The sequence below is a fragment of the Triticum dicoccoides genome, chromosome 3A (genome assembly GCF_002162155.2).
Source record: "Triticum dicoccoides isolate Atlit2015 ecotype Zavitan chromosome 3A, WEW_v2.0, whole genome shotgun sequence".
NCBI lineage: Eukaryota > Viridiplantae > Streptophyta > Magnoliopsida > Poales > Poaceae > Triticum > Triticum dicoccoides.
The window spans coordinates 547339286-547349904 of NC_041384.1; positions in this window are offsets into that span (position 1 = coordinate 547339286).

The following is a 10619-nucleotide window of genomic DNA, read 5'->3' on the forward strand; positions in this document are numbered from 1 at the left end:
AGCTCAGGAGCTCCGCCTCGACCCCCTCTTCCTCCCCACCGCTCCACGGGTCTCCGGAAGCCCTGCATCGCCGCCTACGTCGTCGTTCCCCTCCTCGGCCACCGGAGGTCATCGCCGTCGATTCGCTGCACTCCGGCCGTCCCCGAGCCCGCTAACCATCCCTGCAGCTCCGCGGTGAGCCACTGACTCGATTCCCCCTCGCCCCGTCGTCCCTAGCCTCCTGTAGCTGCCGCCCCCCTGAGCTCCGAAGCTCGACGCCGCCGGCAATGTCGCCGTCGTGGCCACGGTCACCGTAGCGCCCAACCGAGCACACCATCGTGCTCCACACCTCACTAGGAGCACGCAGCACGCACCAACGCCTCCCCAAACGCCCTGCAACGCCGATTCCGACCGCACCCGAACTCCGGCCGCCGCTCACGAGCTCGCCGTCGACGGTACAGGCCACCTCAGGCACGGCCACCACCACCGTTCGACGCGCGGGAGCAAGGGCTCTGCAACGAGCCCAAGCACGGCCTCGCCCGTGCCCTGTAGCGCGATCCCGCACCGCGCCGCCGTCTCGGGCCTCGCCGGCGTCGTGTCGCCGGTGGGTTTGACCCACCTTGACCACGGCAGGAACCCCCCTGTGTCCCTGACAGGTGGGCCCAGCCCTGTAGCTAATTAGGATTAGCACTAACCGAATCAGTTAAACTAACTACCCCCCCTGACACTGACAGTGGGCCCCAGCGCCACTAATCCCTAATTAGGATTAATTTAATCCTGTTAAACCCCCCTGTCACTGACGTGTGGCCCCCACACGTCAGGTTTGACCCCAGACAGCCGCAGTTGACCACTGACGTCATGCTGACGTCATGCTGGCGCAATAATTATATTTCTGGATTTAAATTAAATCAGGAAATTCCAGAATATTATTTAAACTTCAAAAATTCATAACTTTTAATCTGTAACGTCAAATCAGACAAATTATATATGAAAAATGATCAGAAAAATCCAATCTATCCATCGGTACTATTTTCATGCATGATCAAACAAGTTAAATTGATGTTTTAAGCAGAACAAGGAAAAGCACTTTAAAGGGCCATGTTTGAGTTTGAAATTTGAATCTTTGATTCAAATTTGCTCAAACCCTTCTGGTCTTAGTTGCATTAGCCCAACACACTCATATTGCTATGTTTCATGCATGCATCATATTGTTGCACATTGTTTGGTGATGGTTGTGTATCGGTGTCCTTTGCGACAGGTTCTGCCTCCGAGGAGTACCGTGATTACCCTAACGAAGAACCGTATCAGTGCATCGAACCATCAGGCAAGCAACCAACCATTTGATCATATCGATACAATCCCATGTTCTCGCTCCTGCTCTCTTTTACTGCATTAAGACAACGCGTTTCAAACTGCTGTGTGCTACGGTAGTTGAACCCATTTCCTCTGCATGACCTGTCATTGCCACAGTAACTAGATGAAACCCACTAGCATGTGTAGGAGTTGATTGAGCCATATGTATGTGTTGTTCCTACCTTGCTATGCCTGCTATGCTTAGAGTCGTGTCAGGTCTGGTTCATCTCGGTGATGGCTAGAGTGAAATGATTATGTCGGTAATGAGAGTGGTGTGGTGAACACGATTTGGTAAAGGTATCGATGAGAGGACATGTAGGAGTACATGGTGGGTTGTTTCATTGAAGCCGACCTTAAGCACTGAGATCTGTATGTGTGATTTAAGAATCAGCTACTACCATGCATTGGGCCCGAAACCAATGGACCCTCTCGGCTTCTTATTCACCCTAGTTCTCCGTCCAGGAGTTGCAAGTAGTTTCTGGTGTTTGTAGCCTACTGGAGGCCGTGGACAGCGCTGACCGTAGGGGTGGGCTGTGATGCGGTAGGTACGTGGCCGGGTGTACCGAATACCCGTTAGGTATCTCGGGAACCCTGTTCACATCGTTCGGGGCCGTATGGGAAACCTCGGCCGGACTCCCTGCGGATGGAACCTGGATAGGCGATAAACCTGGACTGGAGGCTTAGGTGATTAGGTAGGTCGTGGCCGACACCCACGTTGGGCCTCCGCTTGAAGGTTGCCGAGTACATGTCGTGTAAACGACGGTAAGTGGTGAGAGCGTGTATGAAGGAGTACACCCCTGCAGGGTTAACATGATCTATTCGAATAGCCGCGTCCGCGGTAAAGGACTACTTGGTTGCTTATACAGTTCATAGACAAGTAAATGGAAACTACTAAAAGCCTCAAGATAAGTGTGAGTGCCGAGAATGGCTCTTCCGTAGGAAGACGGAGGTGGATCCTCGGTAGTGTATTGAAGTGGTGAGTAGTGGACTCGTGTGCGCAAAACCATTTCAAGTTGGAGTATCGTAGGATAGCCTAGCCAAGAGTCAGAGCTGGCTTGCTGCAATAACTCCACCAACCCTTCTTGATAATATGCATGTATATAGGATCTGATGTAAGTCTTGCTGAGTACCTTTGTACTCATGTTGCTATAATCTACATTTTACAGAAGACGCTGCAACCCCTTCTGATGGGTTCTATGTAGACGTTGACATCAACGAGTAGGCTAAAGACCCAGGTGGTGACCCTGAGCTTGTGAAGGACCACGTAGTATAGCTAGGCTTTCCAAGCCTCTTTTATTTTACTAGTTGTCTGTACTCAGACAAGTTACTTCCGCTGCTGGTTTGTATGACTGTATGACTTGAATGCTGGGTCGTGTGACCCGTACCTTTGTGTATGTTATGTATGGCTCTCTGAGCCTTAAATAAAGTACTTGTGTCATAGAGTCATGTTGTGATGCTTCGTTGTATTTGCACATATCGAGCATATTGTGTGTATGATTGAAATGCTTGGTATGTGTGGGATCTGACTATCTAGTTGTTTATCTTTAGTAGCCTCTCTTACCGGGAAATGTCTCCTAGTGTTACCGCTGAGCCATGGTAGCTTGCTACTGCTCTGGAACACTTAGGCTGGCCGGCATGTGTCCTTCTTCGATCCTGTGTCTGTCCCTTCGGGGAAATGTCACGCTTTGAGTACCGGAGTCCTGTTAGCCCGCTACAGCCCGGTTTACCGGAGTCCTGCTAGCCCAGTGCTACAGCCCGGACCCACTTGCTGATGACCGACACGTTCGAAGCTGGGTCATGGATGCCTGTCCCTGTAAGTCTGTGCCACTTTGGGTTTACGACTAGCCATGTCAGCCCGGGCTCTTTATCATATGGATGCTAGCGACACTATCATATACGTGAGCCAAAAGGCGCAAACGGTCCCGGGCAAAGGTAAGGCGACACCCGTGGGGCTACCGTGCGTGAGGCCGCAAAGTGATATGAGGTGTTACCGGCTAGATCGATGTGACATCGAGTCGGGGTCCTGACAGTGATTGACATGACCCATTCCATTAGCTTAGCACCCGATCGTTTAGTATGTTGCTATTGCTTTCTTCATGACTTATACATGTTCCTATGACTATGAGATTATGCAACTCCCATTTGCCGGAGGAACACTTTGTGTGCTACCAAACGTCACAACGTAACTGGGTGATTATAAAGGAGCTCTACAGGTGTCTCCAAAGGTACATGTTGGGTTGGCGTATTTCGAGATTAGGATTTGTCACTCCAATTGTCGGAGAGGTATCTCTGGGCCCTCTCGGTAATGCACATCACATAAGCCTTGCAAGCACTTCAACTAATGAGTTAGTTGCGAGATGATGTATTACAAAACGAGTAAAAATACTTGCCGGTAACGAGATTGAACTAGGTATTGAGATACCGACGATCGAATCTCGGGCAAGTAAAATACCGATGACAAAGGGAACAACGTATGTTGTTATGCGGTCTGACCGATAAAGATCTTCGTAGAATATGTAGGAGCCAATATGAGCATCCAGGTTCCGCTATTGGTTATTGACCGGAGACGTGTCTCGGTCATGTCTACATTGTTCTCGAACCTATAGGGTCCGCACGCTTAAGGTTTCGATGACAGTTATATTATGAGTTTATGAGTTTTGATGTACCGAAGTTAGTTCGGAGTCCCGGATGTGATCACGGAGATAACGAGGAGTCTCGAAATGGTCGAGACATAAAGATTGATATATTAGACGGCTATATTCGGACACCGGAAGTGTTCCGGGTGATTTCAGAGAAAACCGGAGAGCCGGAGGGTTACCGGAACCCTACCGAGAGAAGTAATGGGCCATATGGGCCTTTGTGGAGAGAGAGAGAGGGGCAGCCAGGGTGGGCCGCGCGTCTCCTCCCCCCTGGTCCGAATTGGACTAGGAGAGGGGGGGCGACGCCCCCCTTTGACTCCTACTAGGAGGAGGACTCCTCCTGGCGCGCCAATAGGGACCGGCCGACCTACTCCCCTTGCTCCTTTATATACGGGGGCAGGGGCACCCCTAGACACACAAGTTGATCCACGTGATCATATTCTTAGCCATGTGCGGTGCCCCTTCCACCATAATCCTCGATAATATTGTAGCGGTGCTTAGGCGAAGCCCTGCGATGGTAGTACATCAAGATCGTCACCACGCTATCGTGCTAACGGAATTCTACCCCGACACTTTGCTGGATCGGAGTCCGGGGATTGTCATCGAGCTGAACGTGTGCTAAAACTCGGAGGTGTCGTAGTTTCGATGCTTGATCGGTCGGGCCGTGAAGACGTACGACTACATCAACTGTGTTGTGCTAACGCTTCCGCTGTCGGTCTACAAGGGTACGTAGATCACACTCTCCCCTCTCGTTGCTATGCATCACCATGATCTTGCGTGTGCTTAGGAAAATTTTGAAATTACTACGTTCCCCAATAGTAGGCTTGTCCTCCATCTTCCAAGGCATAGGCTCACCATCGTAAAAGGATGATCGAGTCTCCAGGATCCTCAAATCTGTAGCCAAATTCATCCGCTTGAATCTATATTCATACTCATAGTTTTGGTTTTGCAGGTCATAGACCTGGGCTTGGAGGCACTCAATTTTCTCGTGAAGCTTGAAGATGGCCTCCCCAATGTTCTTGGCATCCAGCTTGTGGTTCCTTGTGAACTTCGTGATCATTATATGATTGGTATCGAGTCCACGTTCCACCATCTCCTGGCACTGGAAAACTTGTTGCTTCATTGCCTCAAGCCTTGTCTCCATGCTTCTGGTCCTCCTTGGTCCCTCAACATCGTGGATGTGCAGCAACCCCTCATGCATCTCAATGGTTTGAGGATGTTGTAGCACTTCCGCGAGGTACGGGTTGATGACCTTCTCGAAGAACTTGTCCTTGGGGGCACTTGGAGACGTCATGGTGATCTAGATCTGTCAGAAAAATAGCTAGAAGCAAAAAGAAAGGATATTTGTGTGGTACGGTGGTCAAAACCTTCGGGAGATTATATAATGAATTTTTACCGACCAAAAGAAGTATCATGCAAGAAAACGGAGTCCGAAGAGCACATGAGGTGCCCACGAGCCAGGAGGGCCCGCCTAGGGGGTAGGGTGCGCCCTCCACCCTCGTGGACGCCTCGTGTCCTTCCAGGACTGCTTCTTATTTTTCTAATTTCTTAAATATTCCAAAACAAAGAAAATTGCTATTGGAACTGTTTTCGAGTCGGTTTACTTACCGTACCACATACCTATTCATTTACGGAATCTAAAATGTTCTGGAAAGTGTCCCGTATGTATTCCTCCGGGGTTACGGTTTCAATAACATTTGTTTCAACATTTATGGCATTTCCTGAGATATATTGTTTGACTCTTTGACCGTTCACCACCCTCGGATTCGTGCCTTCAAAGTTGTTGATTTTTATTGCACCGGAACGATAGACCTCCTCGATGACGAAAGGACCTTACCATTTAGAGAGGAGTTTGCCTGCAATAAATCTTAAATGAGAGTTGTATAGCAAAACATAATCTCCTACATTAAACTCACGCTTTTGTATCCTTTTGTCATGCCATCTTTTAACTTTTTCTTTAAACAGTTTAGCATTCTCATAGGCCTGGGTTCGCCATTCATCAAGTGAGCTAATGTCAACAAGCCTCTTCTCACCGGCAAGTTTGAAATCATAGTTGAGCTCTTTAATGGCCCAATATGCCTTATGTTCTAGTTTGAGAGGTAAATGACATGCTTTTCCATAAACCATTTTATACAGAGACACACCCATAAGATTTTTATATGTAGTTCTATAAGCCCATAACGCATCGTGAAGTTTCTTGGACTGATTCTTTCTAGATCTATTAACAGTCTTTTGCAAAATTAATTTAAGCTCCCTATTACTTAGTTCTACTTGACCACTAGACTGTGGATGATATGGAGATGCAATTCTATGATTAACATCATACTTAGCAAGCATTTTACGAAAATCACCGTGAATAAAATGTGAACCACCATTAGTCATTAAGTATCTAGGGACTCCAAAACTCGGAAAAATAACTTCTTTAAGCATCTTAATAGAGGTGTTATGATCAACACTACTAGTTGGAATAGCTTCTACCCACTTAGTAACGTAATCAACAGCAACTAAAATATGTGTATACCCATTAGAGGAAGGAAATGGTCCCATATAATCAAAGCCCCAAACATCGAATGGTTCAATAACAATTAACAAGTGAATAATTCATAGGCATTTCTTGACGTCTACTAATATTACCAATTCTTTGACATTCATCACAAGAAAAGACAAACTTATGGGCATCTTTGAAGAGAGTAGGCCAATAAAAACCGGATTGCAATACCTTATGTGTAGTTCTAAATTCAGTGTGGTGTCCTCCATAACCCTTGGAGTGACACTTACGTAGGATCTGTTCCTGTTCATGCTCAAGTACACAATGTCTAATAACACCATCTACTCCTTCTTTACAAAGGTGTGGGTCATCCTAGAAGTAATGTCTTAAATCATAGAAAAACTATCATCAATACCTTATGTGCAGTTCTATCTTCAGCGCGGTGTCCTCCATAAGCCTTGGAGTGACACTTACATAGGATCTATTCCTGTTCATGCTCAATTACACAATGTATAATAACACCATCTAATCCTTCTTTACAAAGGTGTGGGTCATCCCAGAAGTAATGTCTTAAATCATAGAAAAACTATCACCCCAGAAGTTCATCAGGAAAGCTATCATCAATAGGTAGTGGGTCATCAAGAACATTCTCTAACCTAGACAAGTTGTCTGCAATGGGGTTCTCAGCTCCCTTTCTATCAATAATATGCAAATCAAATTCTTGTAGAAAGAGAACCCATGTAATAAGTCTAGGTTTAGCATCTTTATTTTCCATAAGATATTTAATAGCAGCATGATTAGTGTGAATAGTTACTTTAGAATCAACAATATGAGGTCTAAACTTATCACAAGCAAATACAACTGCAAAAAATTATTTTTCAGTAGTAGCATAATTTATTTGGGCACCGTCTAGAGTTTTACTAGCATATTGGATAACATTTAATTTCTTATCAACTCTTTGTCCTAGAACAACACCTACAGCATAATCACTAGCATCACACATAATTTCAAAGGATAAATTCCAATCAGGAGGCTGAACAATAGGTGCAGAAATCAAAGCTTTCTTAAGTATTTCAAATGCTTCTACACAATCATCATTAAAGACAAAAGGAACATCTTTTTGTAAGAGATTAGTCAGAGGCTTAGAAATTTTAGAGAAGTCCTTAATGAACCTCCTATAAAAACCGGCATGACCAAGGAAACTTCTTATATATACCTTTAATGTCCTTAGGACACAACATCTTTTCAATAGCATCAACTTTAGCTTTATCAACTTCAATACCTCTTTCAGAAATTTTATGCCCCAAGACAATACCTTCATTAACCATAAAGTGGTACTTCTCCCAATTCAAGACAAGATTAGTTTCTTCACATCTCTCCAAAACTCGATCAAGGTTGCTTAAGCAATCATCAAAAGAAGTTCCAAATACGGAGAAAACCTCAACAATTTTTCACAAAAGTCAGAGAATATAGCAGTCATACATCTTTGAAAGGTAGCGGGTGCATTGCATAAACCAAAAGGCATACGTCTATAAGCAAAGGTACTAAAAGGGCACGTAAAAGTTGTCTTTTCTTGATCCTCTTTTGACACGGGTATTTGAGAGAAACCAAAATAACCATCTAGAAAGAAAAAATATGTATGTTTCGATAATCTTTCTAGCATATGATCAATAAAAGGTAAAGGGTATTGATCCTTTTTAGTAGCTTTATTTAATTTGCGGAAATCAATTACCATTCTATAACCTGTAACAATTCTTTGTGGGATCAATTCATCTTTATCATTAGGAACAACAGTAATACCTCCCTTCTTGGGTGTCGGCGTTCTGGGAACGGGGGTTCCCAGACTTGCCTACCTGCAGCCTGTGGCGTGGCCAAGCAGCAGGCCGTACGGCCCATCTTCACCAACAAGGCACCCAAGACCCTCGGGAGGGGCCAAGCCTCGCGAGGCAGACGATGCAAGACCTCCTCTACAGTGGCCTAGCTAGGCAGGCTCACGAGGAGCGGAGATATCAAGGCAGGGCAAACCTCATGAGGCTCTCGTGACGTAAGCCATGACGATCGACACCAGGCGGGCACCAGGCAGATGCTAGCGCGTGCAGTATCCTTGTTTCCCCTTTGGGGCAAAGGAGGCAAGCGCAGCCGGGGAGTACCGTGGCCTCAGGCAAAGGTTGCCATTTCGGTGCAACAAGACCAAGACCAGGCGGAAGGCAAGGCAGAGGTCATCATGGAGCCCAAGACGGCGTCACCCCAGAGCCTTTCACCGGCGCAGACTACCTTTTGTCAGGATAGCTTGTACTAGATGTCCCCCTTCAAATTAGGCCACCATTGTTGGCTCCCTTCCCGCTCAATATTTGGGAAGAGGACCAGGGCCTATATAAGTAGAGCTAGCCACCATAGTAGAGGAGAGATCGGATCGGACCCAGAGATACACACAAGTCCGAAAGCACAAGAACACCTCAACCTCACGAGGTTGTTCTTCCCTTGTGCTGTTCATCATCAGCCCGTGAGGCAATCCACCACCACACTAGAGTAGGGTATTACACCACAACGGTGGCCTGAACCAGTATAAACCCCATGTCTTTCTGTGTTGTAAGTTCGTTGAGTTCGCCCGCAAGATCTTAGCGAGCTAGAGCATAGATCGGAAGGAGGGATAGACTTCGCACGCACCCTAGTGTTCGAACCTTAAGGGTTTGCCGGTACCCCACATCTAACATTTGGCGCGCCAGTTAGGGGTGCGCCCAAGCTCCTCTCCACCAACCTGCGCCCCGCGCCGCCGCACTTCGCTCCCATGGCAGGTGCCATGCCACCCACCTCTGCATCCGACACCAGCAATAGGGAGTCTAGGTACCGAGCCCTGGCCCCCGCCCTGTGGCGAGTGCAGTGGCCAACCAAGTTCAAGTCGGAGATGCCGCCGTGTTACGACGGTGCGGTAGACCCGGCGCCGTTCCTGCTAGCATACAAGGAGGCCGTCCTCGAAGCCGGGGCGATTACAAGATCATGGCCAACTGGTTCCCCATGGCCCTCGCCGGCGAGCCGCGCGCCTTGCTGCTCAACCTCCCGGGATCCACGGTGGTATCCTGGGGGGAACTCCGCGAAGTCTTCACCGCGCGCTAGGCGGTGCCGGCACACCATGCAGTCGCGGCACTGCTGGGTGGCTCTCAAGCACCACCTTCAGATCGCCACGTCAAACCTTTCTTCCGTCACATTGGGGCAGCCACCAGGCGCCCGGGGGCTCCGCCGGTTTGGGCCACGCTGGAGGCCGACCTCACCTTCGGCTCGGAAGACCACCCCGACTCCACCGCTGGCTCCGGGGTGCTCCCGATCCTCTGCACGCCCACCATCTGCAACGTGGCCGTTACCAAGACCCTCGTCGACGGCGGCGCCGGCTCAACTTGCTTTCTATAGAAGCCTTCGGCCTTCTTCATGTGCCGCTCGAGCGGCTCGGCCTCAGCAAGCCCTTCGTGGGCATGGGTGGTGGAGCTGCCCTCTCTCTGGGGCAGATCCGCCTCCCTATCACCTTTGGCACACGAGACAACTATCGCACTAAGCTGGTGGACTTTGACTTCACCCGCACCGGTCTCCCGTACAATGCCATCCTCCGGTACCCGGCTCTCGCTCGGTTCATGGTGGCGACTCACCCAGCCTACAACCTCATGAAGATGCCAGGGAGAAAGGGCTTCCTCACCATCAAGGGGGACACTAAGGAGGCCGTGACGGCGCCCAGGCTCGCCTTCAAGACCGCGGCAGCAGCACAGCCAGTCGGCGCCGGTGCGCCCGAGGCCAAGGAGACCGCGCCCACCAAGAAGAAGCAGTTGTTCACCCAATACAAGGCGGAGACCAAGCAGGTGCCGGTCATCGAGGACGGGTCTTCAGGAGCCACCTTCGCCATAGGAACCGGCCTTGACCCCGGACAAGAAGAAGCTTTGGTGAGGTTTTTGCGCGTGAACAAGGAGATATTCGCGTGGGAGCCCAATCAGCTGGTAGGGGTCCTGAGAGAGGTAATCCAGCATCATCCAAGGGTGTGCCCCAACGTACGCCCCGTGAAGCAGCGAGCAAGGCGGCAGTCCACTGAGAAGCAGGCCTTCATCATCCAAGAGACACGCAAGCTGGAGGCGGCAGGTACCATCCGAGAAGTTCGATACCCCGAATGGCTAGCGAAC